Consider the following 22,085-nt stretch of genomic DNA (forward strand, 5'->3'; position numbering starts at 1 on the left):
ATTTCCCTGCTAAGGCACCTGAAAAAGCAGCGGAAGATGGCCCAAGTGCTTAGACTCCTGCCACCCACAGCGGGGACACAGATGCAGTTCAAGGCTCCTGGCTTTAGCCTGACCCAGCCCTTGTTCTTGCAGCCATTTGAGGAGTGAACCAGCAGCATATGGAAGATCTCTCTCTCTCTCCCTCTCTGCAATTCTGCCTTTTGAAAAAAACAAAAAACCAATAACTACTGCTACCAAACAGAAAGAGTTCTCTGAGATTTCCACTAGAGATGTAAAACCTATTTTGTAACTATATAAAAAATACAAATAAATTCTGAATATCACACCATAGTGACTTGATCTTCTTTTCAGGCTTTAGAGTAAACAACAATGATCTAAATAAACTCTACAAGGTCACCCATGTTAAGGAATAACCTATGTGACACTCAGATAAACAACTGTCCAGCTCAGAACCACTGTCTACCTTATAGTACAAAGTTTAGAATTAAAATTTCCTGACAGCATAAATTTACAAAGTTAGAACTCTCCAAAGAAATACAAAACAATGTCTTTTTGATGAAGCAAACATGTTCTTGACAATTTAGATTTCAAAGTCTGAAAATCAAAGTTAGAAAATAAAACCCGCATGTGCCAGTGGACACTGAAACGGGCTGCGCTGGTGTCTGACTCTGTCATGCTCACGCTGCATCATCCTGCCTGAAAGGATGTTAAACACCCTGACTGCAACTGCTTGTCATTTAGTTTCCTTCGACTAAGACATGAGGTTCTATTGTCCTGTCATTGTACTCATACCAGAAGATTTATGGTTTTACATTGACAATGTAAGGTGACATTTTGAAAATGTGACTTCTAAAAATCAATTTGAATTTAATTGGGATTATTTTCAAACAGTATACCTTTCATTTTCTATTATTTTCCTGTGACTCTTTAGTCAGACTTAAACTCATGAACAAAACCTTACTTAGGGACAAAGGACTACTTTATATATGAACAGTGCTTTAAAACTTTTTTACTTCCCTGATATATTGATAGAAAGTATAATGATTGGTAGTAACTCCCCTGAGAAAAATTTCCTATAAACACAATCTGCTGCATTTGACCTCTATCATCCCTCCCAAATAATGACTTTCCTTAAAAATAACCACTATGAACTTTTATTATACACTAAATATATGGAGTTCTTAATGATTTGTAATTACTCAAATATGGGGAGCAGGCATTTAGCCTAGTGGTTAAGATTCCATACCCTAGGGGCTGGCATTGAGGCACACTGGGTTCAGCCACCATCTATGATGCAGGCATCCCATGTGGGCCCCAGTTTGAGACCTGGCTCCTCACTTCCAATCAAGCTCCCTGCTGGTGCGCTTGGGAAGGATGCCATCCTCTGTTATGAGTATGATCAGATCCCTGCATCCATATGGGAGATCCAGAGAAAAGCTCCTGGCTCCTGGCTGGCCCAGCCCTAGCCACTGCAGCGCTCTTGCTTGCTCTTGCTCTCGCTCTCGCTCTCGCTCCCTCCCTCCCTCCCTCTCGCTCCCTCCCTCCCTCCCTCTGTGTGTGTGTAGCTCCGACTTTCAATGAATCCACATTCTACTTTGGAGTGCCTGGGTTCAATCCCCAGCTCTGGCTCCTAACTCCAGGTTCCTGCTAATTGTAACCCTACAAAAGCAGCAACAGCTCTATATATTTGGGTTCCTGTAACTCATGTGGGACAGCTGAACTGAGTTTCTACCTTCTGGTTCTGACCCAAGCCCAGGTTTCTGCAGGCATCTGAGTGAACCAGTAGTAGGAGAGAGCACTAGCATTCACTTGCTTTCTCAGTCTGCCTTTAAAATAAAAATAATAACAATAAGTAATTCAGGTATGGATAACTTAAAATTTACATAAAATGCTTGTCACTTCATTACCCAGTTAGCAAAGTCAAATTCGCAATGAATCTAAATAATAAATTTAGTATGTAATAAATCAGGACTGGCGCTGTGGCATAGCAGGTTAAGCCCCCGCCAGCAGTGTTGGCATCCCATATGGGCGCCAGTTCATGTCCTGGCTGCCCCACTTCCAATCCACCTCTCTGCTATGGCCTGGGAAAGCATTAGAGACCCAGAAGAAGCTCCTGGCTCCTGGCTTCAGATTGGTGCAGCTCTGGCCGTTGCAGCCAACTGGGGAGTAAACCAGTGGATGGAAGACCTCCCCCAGGCCTCTGCCTCTCCTTCTCTCTGTGTGTGAAACTCTTTCAAATAAATAAATAAATCATTTAAAAAAGTATGTAATAAATCTAAAACTCCCTTTAATGATATGAATTTATTTAGGTACTATGAGTACAATATAGACTTCCTCAATTTCCATTATACAGGAGAATTCGAAGTCATTGAAGATGAAATCACAAATTCTCTTACAGATCAAAGGTACACTCTCGAAATCCATTTTTTTGTTAGGTGTTATTTTTCCAACATGGCAGCAACACAGTTTTCAAGGTAAAGGACCCTGAAGTATATCATGGCATGTCTACATTCTGAAAACATTCATGTCTTGCCTCAGCATCAATATAATATGGAGCTGCCTGGAGGATTCTGACAAAAACAACTCAAGAGCATCCACTTGGGAATTAGCTCCATAGCACTTTTTCCATGTGGGAATAACAAATCTTTGTTGATCTCATTAAACTGGATCCTTTAGGCCAGCTCACCTAGAATAATATGCATTCCCTCCTCATGAACCACTAACTCACTATAAGCAGAGTTTTTGGATTTTTTTCTGTTTTCGGAGTTCTCTCTGGTTCTGCACAGTGCACATAGAAAGGGCTTTTAAACTGTGGAGGGTCACAGCACAGATACCTCTGTATGCTATGGACTCATTTCCCAGAAAAATATACACTTACAATTACATAAAATTCCAGAGGGTTTCGTAGGCACTATAAGAACTCAAGTGTAAGAGATTTACTATTAACATTGCAGTAGTTGAGACAACCTATAAAAATGGTGCTCGGCCGGTGCCGCGGCTCACTAGGCTAATCCTCCACCTGAGGTGCTGGCACCCCGGGTGCTAGTCCAGGTCGGGGCACCGGATTCTGTCCCGGTTGCTCCTCTTCCAGGCCAGCTCTCTGCTCTGTCCCGGGAAGGCAGTGGAGGATGGCCCAAGTGCTTGGGCCCTGCACCCATATGGGAGACCAGGAGGAAGCACCTGGCTCCTGGCTTCTGATTGGCTCAGTGTGCCGGCCGTAGCGGCCATTTGGGGGTGAACCAACGGAAGGAAGACCTTTCTCTCTGTCTTTCTCTATCACTGTCTAACTCTGCCTGTCCAAAAAAAAAAAAAAAAAAAAAAAAAAGTGCTCATCTGAGCATCTAAAGCTAGAGTTTGCACAAAACCATTTTCCAGAATCAACTTGGTAAAGATGATTTCAGTGCGTAAGGGAAGGAGATTTCAGGAAAACGTACGGGAGAAACTTCTGTCCAAACAAAAAATCTGATGCTACCTTACAGAAGAGTCCAGAGGTGGGATCAAGCCATTCTTCCCATCTTCTGATTATGACACTGGAAGGATGGTCTCACTGCCTTCCAGGTGAGAACCACTCCTTGAAAGAAATGTGACCAGGGCACACCCTGATCAATATGGAATGATAAGATAAAATAGTACTAACTAGGAATGCTAAAGCAAAACATAAAATGAAGTAGGATGACATACTAAGGATAACAAAAAATGAACTGCAACCCATGTAGCAAAGAGATAACAAACCAAAGGAAACCTAGGCTGCTTCCAATTTTTTCCTCTACTAAAGACAAACACCTTCAAACTGTAAATGTATTTATTAAAGATGAATGCACTCTGCCTAACTGCCTGGGATACAGATCCAGCAGGGTTTATGGGCATGAGACGTCCTCTAAAAATGAAAAAGTGCGTGTAGAAAAGCACATTTTTTCACTTGTTTTGGATTTTCAAAGTTTGTACTTTCTCTTTCACACTTCAAATTACTGGAGGTTGTAGGCAAGGGATTGGGGAAATCCTATTTCTATTATCTCCCTAGTTTCTCTTGCTAATGCAATGTATGGTTTCTCCAGTTTTTGTCCCTTGAAGGGACAAAGATTCTATCACAGTTTCATAACGTATTCTTGTATTCATTATTTTACATGATGATTTTAGGAAAGAAAAACGTTTCCTTTAACTTAATAAATCAATGTCTGAGCGGCATTTGGCTTAACTACTGTGTAAGACAAATAGGGTAAGAGTGGTCAGCTAGTTTTCCATTTGGCTCTTTCTGCTGCCAAGTGGGTTTAAAGGCAAACTATTTCATACTTATATTTGCTTACTTGGTTAAACAGTACCACCCCTGCTTACTAAACAGGTCTAAATATACCTTCCTTGGGTAACTAAGGGATATGTTATGACTACTTAGTTACACAAAGGTTATTTCTAAATCAATTGACAGATACACCAAACACCTAGAAGCTGTGATCTCTAAACTGAAGTAGGTTAGGATGTGAAAAGCAGTTAAAAACTGAAGTAATAAATTAATCAAACAGTTACTTAACATCAAATAACGAAAACTCTTCCAGTACTTTGAGTAGTCTGTTTTGAAGGGAAATGAAGTATTTCGAAGAAACAAATTTCAGCCTTTTTTTACCCAACTATGTTGCAAATCTACACGAGGTAACACTTTTTCATCAGAGTTAAACAAAAACTCTTCATAGAAACATGTATAAATTAATGTATTAGAAAGAACTTCTTCTACCTTAAGATCAATTATCATACAAGTATCAATATAGAAAAGTAAAATAAAATTTTTCTAACTACAGAATATATTAATCATCAAAATGGTTTTTAACAAGCGGTTTTCCAGTATACAGTATAGAACCCATTTATCTATTCTGATATACTGTAATATTTTGATAAATAATCAAATGAATTCCTATTACTATGTTATAGTAAAATTTAAATTATTTAAAATGTATATAGGATGCACTAATGGATTGAGTTTGCTTTTAATTTAACTTGCAGCAGGCAAGGAAACACTAGCTCAACAAGCCTTGGGCTTTTCTAACCTCTGCCTGAAGTATACAGACATTCTTCTGGTTAAGAACATTACCTCTGCTAACTCCTACATACACACATCAGCACACATTTTCCCAGATCCAAATGGGTTCAGTTTTTGTTCTAGGCTTTGTTACAAAATAACACTGCATGTGATCAGAATTTAGAGCTGCCTGTTCTATAACACAGATTTTTAAAACTTGCTATAAAGAAAACAACTATTATAAAATCCTAGTTTGGCAAAAGATCTGTGATTTCTGCCATTCAGATTCATCTGAAAACAAGGAGACATTTTCTTAAGTAAAGTCAGTTTATTCTACCACTGCCCTATTTTCAATTTATTTCACTGTGTAAATCTCAAACTTTCTTGTAATCAACAATTTTAATTAACTTGTAATTTGCTTGTAAATATTCTGATTACTTAAAGTGCTTCCCTGTGTAATCCCAAATAACAGCACACTAATATCCAGAAGAAGAAAAAAAAAAAAAAAACACTAACTCAATGCCCAGAAAAATGTACCATGGGACAGATACACATTTGATGTGCATGAACAGAAATGATTACAAAATAAACCCAATATAGGAAAATATGTGTAAGATCTATATTTAAATATATCATGTGAAAATGTAGAACTCCCATATGAAGGGCTTACTAAAATGTGCTATAATACTGGGATTTTACATAAGATCTCACTGCTCTGTATGTATTTAGCTAAGGCTTCAGGGATAAGGCTGCGGGTGAGGTAGAGTGGACAATAGCTATAAAACCTCTTGCAATTCTCTAATTTAGAAGCTTATACCCAGCAATCAATTACTAACCTGAAAGTTTTCTAACTCATGCCTCATGGCTCCTCAGTGCCTATTTGCAGCAATTATTACATGTATATGTCACATAGTAAATCTGTTTTGCAACAAATTTAATGAAGATAATTCTGAGCTATTGGGAAAGGTCCCAGGAAAGGAAACTACATCTGGTTAAAAATACAAAGTACAATGAAAATAACAACTTGAAAGAAAATCCGAGAGTGTTATTACTTGATTGCCCAAGCAAATACACTATGCATCTACAGGTAGTTTCCACTGCAAGGTAAAATTACTGAATATTAATTACTTAATTACAGTAATTGTAAATATTAGTTACAGTAATTGTAAATTACTGAATATTAATGCTCATTGATTGGCAGAAAAGTCGGTAAAATTTTTCAGCACTAACCACATCCAAAGTTACAGGTGTTCAGCCTCACATTGGACACCAGAGACCCACACCAGAATGTCTGGGTGCATTCCCGGGCTCTGGCCCTTGACTCTGTTTCCAGTCAGTGCAAACTGTAGGGCAGTGGTAATGGCTCAAGCAATTGGATTCCTGCCACCCAAAAGGGTAAATCTAGATTGAGTACCCAGATCCTGGCTCCCGCCCCAGCCCAGCCCCAGACACTGCAGGCATTTGGGGAGTGAATCAGCAGATAAGATTCCCTCCCCAGCCCTGCCTCATCTCTGTGTGCGCGCATTATGTGCCTCTCAAACTTAAAAAAAAAAAAAAAAAAAGCATGAAGCTAGATGTATAGGAATTACTGCTTCAGCATAGACTGTATAAATGTGCCACAGCCTTCAAGAGAAAAACCTAATGCTAATGATCAGAAATGTCAGCAGCACCTTACAAAACAAGTTTTTATGTTTAATTGCCATTGTTCCCAACCTAGTGTTATGCAATTCAGTATGTGTTAAACTTGCAGAATAAGTACTTTATGTATCTAAGTATAGTTAATAGAGTGCTTAGTCTTCTACAAAAATAATGTAACACAGTAACTTCAGTATGATTTCTTGGAATTACTCGAATTATAAAATGCCTTGAAAGACTTCAGGGAGTAAATATTTCACAGAAAAAAGCAATGATATAAGCATACTTAAATTACATTTGCAAGGGGCTGGCATTGTGACGCAGTGAGTTAAAGCCCTGACCTGAAGCGCCAGCTTCCCATATGGGCGCCAGTTCTAATCTCAGCTGCTCTTCTTCTGATCCAATCTCTGCTGTGGCCTGGGATAGCAGTGGAAGATGGCCCAAGTCCTTGGGCCCCAGCACCCATGTGGGATACCTAGAAGAAGCTCCTGGCTCCTGACTTCGGATTGGCTCAATTCCAGCCGTTGTGGCCATCATGGGTGTGAACCAGCGAATGGAAGACCTTTCTCTCTAACTCTGTCTTTCAAATAAGTAAAATAAATCTTTAAAAAAAATACATTTGCAAAAGGCTGTTAGCTATCACAGAAATGCCCTACAGGAATATATTATTAAATACAATCAAGTACAGATAAATAATAGCATTAAAATATACTTGCATTATTTTATACCTATTTCATAATAGCAAAATATAAATTTCACTATCATAAAACAAAACTGAGAAAAAAAAGAATGTGTAAATGCTACATGTCACTTGAATAGCAAAAACACATATGAAATATTCTTTTTATATTAGAAGGAAGTTAATTAATGAGGTAGGGGGAAAGAAAGAGATTGAGAGAGAACACAAGTGCTCCTCTGGTTCACTCCCCAAATGTCCATCACATCTGGGACCAGGCCCGGAAAACGTCGGACCCTAGAACTCAGTCTGGTCTCCAACAAGGGTAACAGTAGCCCAATCACTTGAGCCATCACTGATGCCTTCCCAAGATCTATATTACAGGAGGCTGGAATCAGGAGCTGAAGGCAGGCACTGAATTCAGAAACTCTGATACAGTACACAGGCAACCTAGCAGGCATCTAAACTGTCAGGCCAAATGCCTGCTTCATATAACAGTCTTAATGCTCTGTCCTGCACCCATCATTTGACAGTGGTACTTTTTATCAAATAATAGGTTAACTAATGTGATAAATAGGATCACAGAAGAAATTTAAAGCACTATGAATTTCTCAATGTTAAGGAATTCTAAATAAGTAAATGCCAAAGATTCTATTTCAATCATTATTGTGACCTCAGATACACAGGTTTCAACTCTACCAATAATGTGCCTGGTACCAGGCGCTGCGGATCAATAGGCTAATCCTCCACCTTGCAGCGCCAGCACACCGGGTTCTAGTCCCGGTCGGGGCGCCGGATTCTGTCCCGGCTGCCCCTCTTCCAGGCCAGCTCTCTGCTATGGCCCGTGAGTGCAGTGGAGGATGGCCCAAGTGCTTGGGCCCTGCACCTCATGGGAGACCAGGAGAAGCACCTGGCTCCTGGCTTCGGATCAGTGCAGTGCGCCAGCTGCAGCACGCCAGCCAGCGGCCATTGGAGGGTGAACCAACGGAAAAAGGAAGACCTTTCTTTCTGTCTCTCTCTCTCACTGTCCACTCTGCCTGTCAAAAAATAAAAAATAAAAAAGTAATGTGCCTGGTGATGCAAAATAACAATGAACATTTAGTCATCGACCATATACCTGGCACCATTCTAAGTGTTTCACAGGTATTTGTTCATTTCAGATCTTACTCTATTCTATTCTATCCAGTAGGCACTATTATTATTATCTCAAAATGACAGATGATGAAAGAGAAACACAAACAGGTTAATATGCCAATGGTCTCTGGCTGATGAACAAAGGTGTCACTTTCCTTGGACTCCAGACCACCCTACGGGTTCTAGCTACACTGGTTCTCTGGTGCTGTGTTCGGGTCTCTGCAGACAGTAAAGAGAGTGAACGGGAGGCCATTTCAACCCAGACTCAAAGGCCCACATGACAGCAAGGATCAGGTCAAACCAATGAGAAAAGCGGTATCAGAGCACAATTCCACTAACTATAGCAAATTATCCTCTTAGCAACAATGAAGGCACTTTAGAGGAAAGGGACAATTACAGTCATCATTAACAGCTTTTCATCCACAATGAAAATCTTTCAACTACTTGGAATAGCCTCACTGTTGCTGTTGTCACTGCTTTGGATTTGGGGTTTTGTTTAAAAATAACAGGAAGTTGGCATGTGACTCACCAACCACAAACCTTACTCCAGATCACATTTTGAGTCTGAAGGAAAAGATAGGAATAGGGATGGTAAAGGGAAACAGGAAGTGAGAATAAGAAGGGAAGCAAGCAGAAAATGGGATCAAGCCACACACAAACTTCATGGTGAAGGAGCAGAACACCATGTCCCCAAAGAGATGGATATGGGGCAGCGACACAATGCTGCATTCTTTTCAGCAACTGCTATTCTTAAAAACACACTATTAACCAATAACATGTTCTTTTAGATTCCCTGGGCTTTGAAACTCCTCTTAGCTAGATCTAATATATGATCATCCACAAAATAAACTGACAAACGGAAAATTTCCAACAGCTATCAGTATAAATCATAAACATCTCATTCTGCTTCTTAAACAGCATCATATTGCAGGTATGAACCACAAATAACAACAGTACTTTCAAAGAATTTTTTTGTTTAAGAAAATCTAAAATGAAGGCAGAACTGAACCACTGTAATAGACAAAAGACTAAAATAGTAACGATAAACAATTAAGATATAATTCAGTACATTTTCCCTTAGGACAATATTGGAGAATATCTTCTAAGATATCTAAATCAAATTTGTGACTAACATCACATCTCAAATATTTCCCATCCTTAGTAAATTATATAGTAGTATTGGGAGTTGGAAAATAACTCCTTTTGGGATTGGAAAAACATAAATATTGGTCTCTATTACAATAATTATTATTTATTTTTGTGAATTCATTACACAGGATGCTGTAAATATTTATACACATAATTGAATGGTAATCAGTAGTGTTTATCCTAAGTGATAATCTACAGACTGTAGTACATTTTTGATTTCAATGGAATTAATCTTCAATTTTCTACAATTCATCATGAGAATAGCTATAAATAGGTTGCTTAGGGAGGCCCTTTCATATTGTGCTTTTCTTGTGGAAGAAAAAAAATTCCTTTTGGGCAAATCTATCTTTACTTACTGTAGAACACAACTACTGAACAAAACGAGCTTACTGACTTCCACTCTTTATAATCTATGTGTCTAAGAAGAAACCCTTCCTTGCTATATAAGTAAAATGCAAGAATATTAGACAAGTTGCAAGAAATCACACCATGAAGTCAACTATTCTTTGTCCATGGGAAAAACTACTCTCACTTCATAGTTCCTCTTTTGACTGACAAGAACCCAGGATCTACAGGTAGCAGAGAGGAGACGGGGGCACAGCCACTTACTATGTCATACCAGTTCCAATACCACTGAAGCCCACCTCTACTTTTCCAAGTGTTTTTGCATATTCAGATCCATACTGGTAAATGTTATAACACCTCAATTTACCATACTGGTAAATGAATAACACCTCAATTTCACTTTCCTGGCAACCACAACCTGCCTTTCAGTCAGCATCCTTCAACTTAAGTTGACACCCTGGTCTGAATGCTCAAGTGAAATACCAGGGCATATTTGTCAGCTATTTGGCATTAAACCACTATAGTGTGACTACTTAATGATTTATAACAGAGCTGGGGACTGACTGCTTGCAGCACTGCTGGAGATGTTGGTGGCTGACACTGATTACAGAATGTGGTAAAGATGTTTTCCAGCTGATGATGTCTCAGAGCATTTTCCTTGCATCAGGTCATTGTAGGTGTCCACAATTCAAAAACTGAACATGGCCCTTCTCCATCTAGCTCCCCACCTCCAAATCATATTTTTCATTGTACTTTTAAAACTAGACAATTCGTAAGTAATAAAATACTGCACATAATAAATTTATAAGAAGAGCTGATTTTTTTTAAGTACTCTTGCTATGGCTAGGATATTTTCTCCTCCTGACTGTCATCTTTAAGCTTAAATATTCCTAAAGAAGAAAAGATAAAGGAAAGGTTCATTTTTAAATTGGTCTTTATATATAAAAAAACGCTTGTTAAAGTACTTACACAAGAAATTATATGCCATTTGGGATTTGCTTTGAAATATTTGAGTCCACTCCCATCCCTATCTCCAAAATAGTGGGAGGATAGAAGCATTCATATTAATAAATTTTGAAATTGTTGGCATTACATTATGGCTATTATACTACCACCTTTAAGTATATGTTTGAAAACCTTCATTTGAAGCACTTAAATAAGTGTGAATATATAGAGAGAGCTTTGTATTAAATCACCACTTTCCTTATATCAATTAAATCACCCAAAATAAGTCAAATATAAACTATGTCTCATGTACTTTTCCTTTAAAATTTAGTTTTAATTACTATAAGCAAATACATAATATATCCTCAATTCCATTACAGAATGAAGTATGAACACTGTATCATTTTATTCTACCTTTGCCAGATCAGCTATCAATGTCTAACATTCTGCAAATTATCCCTTCATTTTTAAGGGCAAATAAATATATGGTACCCAGAGAAAATCTGACTCTGTTCAACATTCAAAATAACTGACATTAGTAAGCAAATAATTTGATACCCTCTTTCCATAATGAATAGTAAAACAACAAAGGATGGCTATGACATTTAACACTTTCTTAATTGGCTATAATACTTAGTTCTTCATTATGCTTCTGTATTTAAATCACAGTCTTGCACCTGTTATAATCTATCCTTTCAAAGCATCAGATAGATACATTTCTAAAACTGTACAATGAGGTAAAAAAAATTCCTTCATTAATCTTCCAGCATGGACTACTTAAAAGTAAGTGAAGCATTAGAATCTAATTCAGTTAAATTTTCCACAGCATCCACATTCAAATGGAAATATATCTGCCAGCTTATTAGGTGCTGAATATATTCCATTATACTCTGCAGAGCTTAGCAAGATGACTCACTCACACAGAAAAATAAGAAAAATGGATTGAAATGGAATAAAATTAAGAGCTATAAAAACCAACCTGCAAAAATTACATGTGATGGAGAATGTGTACTTCCTCTAAAAACTGTATCTTGGAACTTAAAATATATGGTCTTTAAGAATAAGACACTTTTGAAGGCAATTAAATTCAGGGCTAGAAAACTGTTACTCCATAATCAAATAGCAACAAACCCTCTAGCTATGATTACCAGCCTAATTAACAATTTCTTAGCTGCACTGTGAGCTAATCTTTTTTCCCTAATTTTAATTTTGTAGTTAGTAAATCATGAAATCTTAGAATAAAAAGATATACACATATTTTCTTTTTAAGCAAATAGAATATCTCAGAAAAGAAAAAATCTTGAAATTTCTACAAAAATATTTCATAAGTCTACCTCCACCATACTATACATATGCTAGACCTGTAAAACTGCAGTATTTTACTAGCAATTACAAATGGTGCATTGTCTCCTTGCAAGTGATCTCTTGCTGAGATAACAAAAACACAAAGTTATTGTAAGTCACACTATAGCTACATTGTGTACAGATGTCTCCTCTTAAGGAATTTTAAATGTAAATGATGTTAGCACCACTAAACAAAAATGCTATCACACAAGCTATGAAATATACACAGAAAGTGTTACTATAGTCTCTATTTCACAGCTTACCAGATCAAATCATAGAGAAAAAGCATGAACCTTATTGCAGAAGATGTGTATGAAGAATAAGGGCATCTTAGTATCCTAGGGGAACAAAAAGTCCACCTGACCAGTATTCTTGTTATGAAAAGGTTCTGGAGGGACAAGGCTACTGTTTCAACATACGTTGATATGTTGATAAACTTATGATAAAACATATGTTTCCTGGGGCCATCAGTTGTGTGATTCATGATTCTCATTGTTTTGTTCATAAACAGTATGAAAAATAATGAAATGTATATGAGATCTGATGAAGGATTTAGCTATAAAAGGGCAGTAAACTACATTTTTTCATCAGAAAAATTACTCAGTGCATTGTAGATGCTAGTTGAATATGCCAAATAAAAAACCATTGCAGCACTGAGGCTCAATCTCTGATTCCAACACCAATCAACTTGGGTAATCCTTATTTAGGTATTTAATTCTTAGTTTTGTCATCTCGAAAATGGAGCTGGCAATACCTGATTCGGTGTGCCGTTTTACAGAATTAATGAAAACTATAAATAAAAGCATCCAGTTTAGTACTTGATGAATGCTTATGCGGTAGGGGGTGGAGAGGAACGATGTCTAGTTACAGTTGTAGCACTAGGCTAAGAGTGAAATTATTTGCCTTGGTCTTATCTACCACTTTCATGTTTCTCTTCTGTAATAGCTAGAAAAGCTATATACCACTAGTCAACATAATGTTATGGCACATGGTCCTTGCTAAATCTTTACTGCAATACTCTTATACTGATGTCTTGTGTTTAATTTATAAATGTATATTAAGCTAACAGTTTATATAAGATTAGGCTCTTGGTATGCAAGGTCTGTATAAAGTCCTATAAAAACATGAATGTTGATGCCATTTTTGATGCTAGTAATAATATGTAAAAAGTGAAAAAATAATAAAATGTTATATGTTTACATGAAAAATAAACAAATATATTCCAAAATTATAAGCCATGCCTGAAAAAGACTCTTGTAATCATGTTCTTATAGAGTTAACCTTACTTCTGCTCTTAGAAGGTAAAAATAGGCTAGGGCTGTGGCGTAGAGGATTAAGCCTAGGCCTGCAGGGCACCAGGGCCTGCCCATAAGGGCACCAGTTCGAGTCTTGGCTGTTCCACTTCCAATCTAGCTTCCTCTAATGCACCTGGGAAAGCAGCAGAAGATGGCCTAAGTGCCTGGGCCCCTGCACCCATGTGGGAAACCCAGATGAAACTCCTGGCTCCTGGCTCTGGCCTGGCCCATCTGGGCTATTGCAGCCATTTGGGGAGTGAACCAGCAGATGGAAGACCTCTCTCTGTTTTCTGTCTTTCTGACTCTCTCTCTCTCCTATGTCTGCCCTTCAAATAAATAAAAATCATTTTAAAAAAGAAGGTAAAAATACAGAATTTTTAAAGTTCATCTTATTTGATACATTACTCTGAGTTTCCTCTCTCCACCTTAATCTTAAAAAATACAATAATTTTCATGCATATTAATTTAGACAAATTTCCAGACTTCAGATTTGTTCATTCTATGAAATATAAACATTTAGCAAAATATCAAAATAATGCATCAGTATAAACTGATGGAGATTTTAAAATGAGCACATGCAATCAGCACATGTGAAGGTGAACTAAACCACCTATGTTGTTTTATTTTAATTGTTAAATGCCTACACCATGGTGGGGTTTTGCTCACCAGGGAACATTTGGCAATATGGGTGACTGCTTTTTGTCACAGTTGGAAGCTGTAGGAGAGCTGCTACCATCATGGGGTGGAAGTCGGGGATGCTGCTAAGCATCCTACAATGCTCAAGACAGCTGTGCGACAAATATTTAACAGATTCGCAATGACAGTGCCAAGGCTGTGAAACCTAGACAACATGGAAAGTTAGCAATATATGTCCTGCAGAAAGCATACTCACAGGTTCTCTTGGGGCAATAACCTGGAAGTGTGAATTATGCTACCAGGTTGTAGATGGCAAAACAAACAAAATGTATTAAACTAACACAGCGAGGTAATGTTTTTGAATATGTATCATATAACTTCAAAGATCTGCACAAGTAACACCCAAAGCTATTTCTCACAAGATCTCTGGAGCCTGTGGATCCTGCCAGTGGATCCCCAGTGCTGTTAGCAAAGAGAATTGAAATGCGTGAGCAATGGGTGCTTTGTCTGAGCTGCTGCAATCTGCAAGTCAATCAGGCTTAATTGGTCCAATAAACAAAAACATTACATCAATTATAAAATCTCCAAAATCACTGTCATGTTTTCATTGATTAATTCTTACTCATTTATTCAACAGAAAGAGTTTTGCAGAAAGAAATAAAATGATTTGAATGACATCCAGTACCCTGAAATGCCAGGTGTCTAATTATAGGAACTCCTTTGTTTTCTCTCTCTCCCTCAGCATTATTAGCTGCAGAGCTTACTAACTCCATGCTAAGAGCAACAGACTTTTTAATTGTAGATGTCAATTTCCTTAGAAGAAAGTATCTGAAAGAAACTAAAATATTTAGATAACAGAAACTGGTTGAGGCCTCAATAATTTGGATAATTTATTAAATGCATAATAGTGGCCTAAATCTTAAATCTCCCTTTGAATCACTGCTAGTATTTGAGTCAGCAGATACTAAAACATGATTTAATCTCCCCAAATTAAAAGTATCAAGATTAATCCTTTCCATTATTTTTTTAGGGAAGTTTTTTAAAACACTAATCTGTTACCTATCACTGTCTTACATCTTACCTGAATCATTCAGTGGTTGCACAAAGCTTTTCAACTCTTAAACTGAACTCACAAAGTCCCTCATAACCTGGGCCTATACCTGCAACCCCGAGCCTACACTTGCAGCCTGTGTCTGCCCTTTTCTCTAGACTGTGCCTCAGCATGTGCCACTCCCATTGTATTCCACTTCGAGCAGTTCCTGGAACACCTGTACTCTGTCATGCTCCTTTGACTTGACACACAAGAATGCTTCACTCTCAGGCCAGCGCTGTGGCATAGTGGGTAAAGCTGCCACCTGCAGTGCTGGCATCCCATATGGGCACTGGTTTCGGCTGCTCCACTTCGGATCCAGCTCTCTGCTATGGCCTGGGAAAGCAGCAGAAGATGGCTCAAGTGCTTGGGCCCCTGCACCAGCATGGGAGACCCAGAAGAAGCTCCTGGCTCCTGGCTTCGGATTGGCACAGCCCCAGGCTTGCAGCCATTTGGGGAGTGAACAAGCGGATGGAAGACCTCTCTTCTCTCTTTCTCTTTCTCTGCCTCTGCCTTTCAAATAAAATAAACGAATCTTAGAAGAAAAAAAAAAAAAAAAGAATGCTTCACTCTAAAATGTGCATTCCCTCTTTCTGCCTAGTTTATTCCTTATCCTTATATCCTTCACATTTCCACCCAATGACTCAGAAAGAGTACCCAGCCTCCTTCTTTTCTGTTTCCATAGCTCCTTGGGGATCTCCTTCCATGATCATATTCCACTGCATTCTCGAATGACCTCAACTCTCTCTCCTATATGAGACTGGATTCTTTAAAGGTAAAAATCCCATCTGTGTACACCAGAATTTCAGGCAGTACCTGACACAGAGGAGATAAAAATGTTGATTGCTAAATCAATAAATCAATGAAATGATGAATGATCATACTTCCACAGATCTGGATATACGGAGTCCTTTCTCTGCCTATAAGTCACTTTATTTCTCTTATGATCAGGTCATAATTATACCACATTAGGTTATACACACAGACATGTGTCACAAAATGCTTTCCTCAATAACAGACTAGCATATACAAGGGGCCTTCGAAAAGTACATGGAAAATTTATACTATGAAAACACTATGCATTGACTTAAAAACATCTTTTTAGTTCCATTTTTCTATGAGCATTTTGCAGATTCTCTTGTGCATGTGGGTAAATCTCCTTGAATGACACAAGGGTATTCCTTAGGCTAGTACTGAAATTTTTTATTGAAACTGATTAAAAATTTTTCAAATATAGTTTTGTAAGAAAACGCTAGTCATGATATTAATATGAAAGTTCTTAATGAAGATCAAGAATGCTTTGGGAGCCCCATAGAGAAGCACAGAAGACAAACCCCTTACTAGGCCTGACCACAGCAAAGGCCCCTACTTATGTGTTTAGAAATGCAGGCCAGAGCCCACGTTGTGGTATAGCAGGTTAAGTCACTGCCTGTGGTGCCAGCATCCCATATAGGTGCAGGTTCAAGTTCCAGCTGCTTCACTTCTGACCCAGTTCCCTGCTAAGGTGCCTGAGAAGAGTGGCAGAAGACAATCCAGGTGTTTTGGGCCTCTGCCACCCACACAGGAGACCTGGAAGAAGCTCCTGTCTCCTGGCTCTAGATCAGCCCAGCTCTGGCTATTGTGGCCATTTCAGGGGTAAGCCAGTGGTTGGAAGATCTTTCACTCTCTAATTCTTTCAAATAAATAAATATTTTTTTTTAAAAAAGTGCAGACCAAAGGCCTAGGGAAGATATACAGATGCTAAAACAGTGACCTAACAAGGATATCAGAAACTAAAGATAATTAAGCATTTGGAAATCATCAGGCTCTGGCCAAGGTACCTGGCTCTCCTGAAAAAGCCAAAAGAATCTAGGAAGACTTGACAAGCAGGTATCCTGGGAGAAGCTGAACAAAGAGGAAAAAGGTCAATGTTTTCAAGAGGCAATAAGATCATAATTTTCTAAATCTCTCATAGGAATACATTCTGTGCATTATTCTGCTTTGAGTTTTATAGCATGAGGCTGGTCAGACTGCAAATGAAGCCAAGGTAGGCATTATAAAACATGGATGATTTACTTAATGTCTCAACTCCTTCCTAGTTTATTAAATCCAGGGAAGGCACTGAGTAATTTTTTATCTGAATAGAAGGGGCCCAAAGCAACCTACACTTAGATGTAGCAATCACATTCACAAATACCAGCAGAGATATCTAGAGCCTCCTCCCTCAAATCTCAGAAGTCTGTAGTGCTGACCCCTCTGCAACTATTCTGGAGAGAGTTAGCACAGGCTGGAAACTGCTGATGGAGGAATCCAGTCTCTACTCCATAATCACTAACTTCACTCTGGTAGCTTAGTATTATAATACTAATACCTATGCCACAGAAATCAGCAAATCTGCAAAATAAGGTGCCCCCCTCCAACATACACACACCCTCAGACCATAAACATCTATCAGCACACACTGGATCCATCCCATCTAGACAGTCAGCAACCAAAGTAGGCATCTCATAATAAATCACAACTGAAAAATATGACTTGAATAACATTTTAAATAAAAACTACATGAGAAACAGAAATTATTTTTTGAAACTTAATTCAGAATTCTGTTGTTAAGCAAATCAGTTTTGGATGCCTCCTGTAAATCAAATTATTTGAAACTTACAATGTAATTTGTCCTGCCCAAATGACTAGGTCAAATATATATAGTTCCTGCTAATGTCAGCAAGAAGGAAGCAAAAACCATTTCTTGCTCAAACATGTACTAGAAGTCAAATGACAGAACAGGTGAACAAGCTTAAATTGTATTATTCTGAGGATATAAAATTTTACACTCTAGGGGAGTAATCAGTCAATGCCCATATGTAGTAAATCTAGTTTTTCAATAAATTGTTTTCCCTTCAAGGGAAATTAATAAAATATAGGATATTAGTTAATACAATTTTAAGTAACTGAAATCTTCCTATAACATGTATATTTGTTAGCTTAAAAACAAGATGAAACCTCATACAATTCAGAGATTAACCCATGGAAACAACTAAGCTCTTACTTTCTTATGTAATACACAATCAGAAAGAAATGAAAAGCAGAATGCTATCATATGAACATCTCAATTCATTCCACTAAAAATCAAAGAAAATAGACCTATTTAAGAAGAAAACTATTTGACCTTATATATTTAAAAGTGAATGAAATACATATTTTTCAAATATCTTTTATCATTTATGCTAATGAGTCATTTAAATACCTAAAGGTAATTTTCTACTCTACTTTTTCCCTTCTTTAATCATTTTGTCTTTTTTTAGTTCATTAATCCAGCTGTCCAATTCTTATGAAGTCAATGATGTAACGTATTACAACTTCATCACATTTGTATTTAAATACGAATAAAAATACAATCAAAGATAATGACATTTACTAGTAGTGCATAAACTCTTATATATGCTTTTTTTTTATTTGACAGGTAGAGTTATAGACAGTGAGAGAGAGAGAGAGAGAGAGAGAGACAGAGAGAGAGGTCTTCCTTCCGTTGGTTCACTCCCCAAATGGCCACTACAGCCGGAACTGCGCTGATCCGAAGCCAGGAGCCAGGTGCCTCTTCCTGGTCTCCCATGCGGGTGCAGGGGCCCAAGCACTTGGGCCATTCTCCACCGCCCTCTCAGGCCACACCACAGAAGAGAGCTGGACTGGAAGAGGAGCAACTGGGACTAGAACCCAGTTCCCATATGGGATGCCGGTGTCACAGGCGGAGGATTAACCAAGTGAGCCATGGCGCCGGCCCCCTACAATGTGCTTTTAAAGCTTAATCATTCTTCACATTTGACTCGTCACAGGGTGCCAGATGCTATCCTCAGTGATGTAATATATGAAAATTTAATATTCTAAAGTTAAAAAATCTTTCCTCTCTTTAAATGCAGCCTACAACAATACTCGTTCTTTTATACACACACACAGAGAAAACTGTTGAAAATGGTAGTATAAAATGTTCTTAAAACAAAAACTCATGGGGAATCATTTACATTCTCTGAATCTCAGAGACATCTGTCTTTTCATGTTTACTGCAGTAGTATTCACAAGAGCCAAGAAATGGAAACAATTTAAGTGTCCATCCACTGATGAATGAGTAAAATGAGTAAAATAAATGTGGTGTATATAAACAATGGAATATTACTCAGCCATAAAAAGGACAAAGTCATGTTATTTCCAATAATTTGATGGAACTGGAGGTCATTATGTTAAGTGAAATAAGCCAAGCACAGAGAGACAAATATGACCTCACTCACACCTGCAGTCTACAAGAGAGGTGATCTCACAGAAGTTAAAAGTATAATGGTGGATATTAGAGGCTAGGGAAGGAAGTAAAGAGGGTAGAAAGGTAAACTCATGAGTACCAGGGGACAGCCAGACAGGAATAAGACATCTAGTGTTCTGCACAGTGGGATGACTATAGATAATGTCAATGTTTCATTTATTTCTCCACAGGGGAAAAAATAAACATGGTAAGTCTGTATCAACTTTCTTTACATGGCAACATGTTCCCTGTTTTATGCTGTATAAACCAAAGGCTTTAAAGCAGATATTTTTCATAAGGTAAAAAATGTAAAATTAGAGTGAAATACTTTGGAATAATAAATCCCAATTTAAGATATTTGCTTTATAATTTTAAAGAATGAAGAAACTTGAATATAGAATTAAGCTGTAAAATCTTCTGTAGTCCTTTCATTAATCTGCATGATCCCCAAATTCAAGTACATAATATTTTAATAGCAATGCACTGACTTCTCTGAAATGCAGCCAAAAAAATCATGAATAATTTAATCCATTTATCATTAAAGCCTCATACAGGCAAGAAACTATGAATAAAAGCTATTGTTCAGCCCTCAATCGGCAGCCTGACTCTCGATTATACTTTCATCCACAATTTTGTCTATTGTCTACATTTTTCTCCCTCAGTGGTTCTGTATCTAGGTAGCAACCAAATTACCTCTTCCCCTCAAATTGAGGAAGTCCTAATTTTCTTTAAAAGCTCCTTGTGTTCACCCTAATGCAGTAAAATTTATGTCCATACTGATTTCTCTCATCTTTTCCAACAAGTCACCAATCTTTGTAGCCCAGACCTACGGACTTTAGCTCCACAAAGGTTATGATGGGTGGGCTACAGTGATTTTTGCAAATCCCTCAGTTTGCATGCCACATTTTTAGGTTGCATACCGATAGATATACTATGTTATATAATGGCTTTCATCTTAGAAAGGATATATGGACATATGGTTAATTTGGCATATGGACCACATGCCAAAAAAATAATCTATTGAAACAGACTCTTTAAGAATTATTATGCCTGAGATATGAAAAGGGTCAGTAAATCACAGGATTAATGTGTTATACTTCAATTCACCTAGTGACATCTACTTATACTATCCACTCTGAAGGTGCACAAAAACAAAAAATCCAGAAACACAAGAGAGAAACAGAAGATCGTGTATGGGTCAATTTCTATGCACTATTTCCTCTGCCTATGTATTCTGAAGTATGATCTTTTCCAGCCTCTGTTGCAATGAGTTGACGCCACATAATTCTGACGGGAGAGATGTTAAATGTTTACCATTTAAACATAAATGGTAGCTTGACTTTCTAAGAGATGATTAGAAGCCAGTGTTCTCTGTCTCTGTCAAATGTTGGTGAATGGAGCAAGCTTAGATCCCTTAGATGACGGACTGCTTAGAGGAGAAAGAAATAAACCTTTGCTAGGATAAGTCACTAAGATAAGAGTGGTTTTTGTTAAAGGATCACAACTTACCCTGTTACTCTTATATAAAAAGATGAAAGTGCATCTAACATAAATTTTTTTAATTGTTAAAGAGTGTTTACTTCAAGCACTACTTCAACATTCTAGTAAACTAATCATCATAAAGTGGATCCTAACAAGTTTATTTAATCACACACACAGAATCCAAAAATGTATGCCTATGTGTCTCCACACTAATATGGAAAAACTAGCTTCATGTCCAAAGTCAAACAGCTATTCCTGAAAAGTCATTCAAGCAATATTGAGCATGCACTACTGACACAATGGCGTTGGGGACAGAGGATACGGAGACAATGGCCACAGTGCCAGCTGCACTGCAGAGGGCTCAGGTCAATAAATGCTTAGAACAGAAACCCAGGGTGGGACAGCCAGGCACTGGAAGGGCCAAAGAAGCCTCCCTGGGAGAGCTGTCTCTAGTATAGAGCCAAAAAGGATAGGCAGTCATTAATTAAAACACGAGTAGGAAGTTTTTCAGGAGAAGATGAAATGGTATGAAAACAGTAATGTGAGGCAGGGAAATATGTTTAAGAAGCTTCCGGGAGGCTGGAGAGAAAAGTTTACACTGAAGAGTTCAAGTTGTCCCTTAGAGAAGTGAGCCAGGGCAAAGTTACATTGTAATTTACAGTTCCGATATTAATAGAGAGACTTCTGCTTTCCTGGAACCTTCTGGAAGAAAATAATGTATCTGTCATGATCAGTGTTTTAAGTGGCTGTGGATTTTAAAAATTATTTGCTTTTGATTTAAAAAGTTACATGAAAGTTGTCATTACAGATATTCTATTCCTCCTAAGTGTATATTCCTTTTAAGTGTATCATCTCACTCTTATTTTTCCTTCTCTTTTAAAGAGAAATAAAACCAAGTATTTTCAGGAGTAAAATCTAGTGACTAACATTATAAACATTACAGCTTTACATCATTTATGAATAAAAATAGCTATAATTTTTCATTTTAAATGTAATGGTGAACCTAAAATCACAAAAATGGTAGACAGTTTGTAATCTTTTTATGGGGATAGACCTCTACTTTTCAGAGAAATGGATTA

At 37.7% G+C, this 22,085-nt stretch overlaps 1 protein-coding gene across 50 annotated transcripts in view; it reads right to left on the minus strand.

Moving 5' to 3' along the window:
- Positions 1 to 22,085, minus strand: part of MBNL1 (muscleblind like splicing regulator 1) — a 209,486-nt gene that overhangs the window by 75,577 nt on the left and 111,824 nt on the right. The gene's annotated exons all lie outside the window — the stretch shown is intronic.

Source organism: Oryctolagus cuniculus, chromosome 4 (assembly GCF_051225735.1).
Source record: "Oryctolagus cuniculus isolate XC-2025 breed Fujian yellow rabbit chromosome 4, ASM5122573v1, whole genome shotgun sequence".
NCBI lineage: Eukaryota > Metazoa > Chordata > Mammalia > Lagomorpha > Leporidae > Oryctolagus > Oryctolagus cuniculus.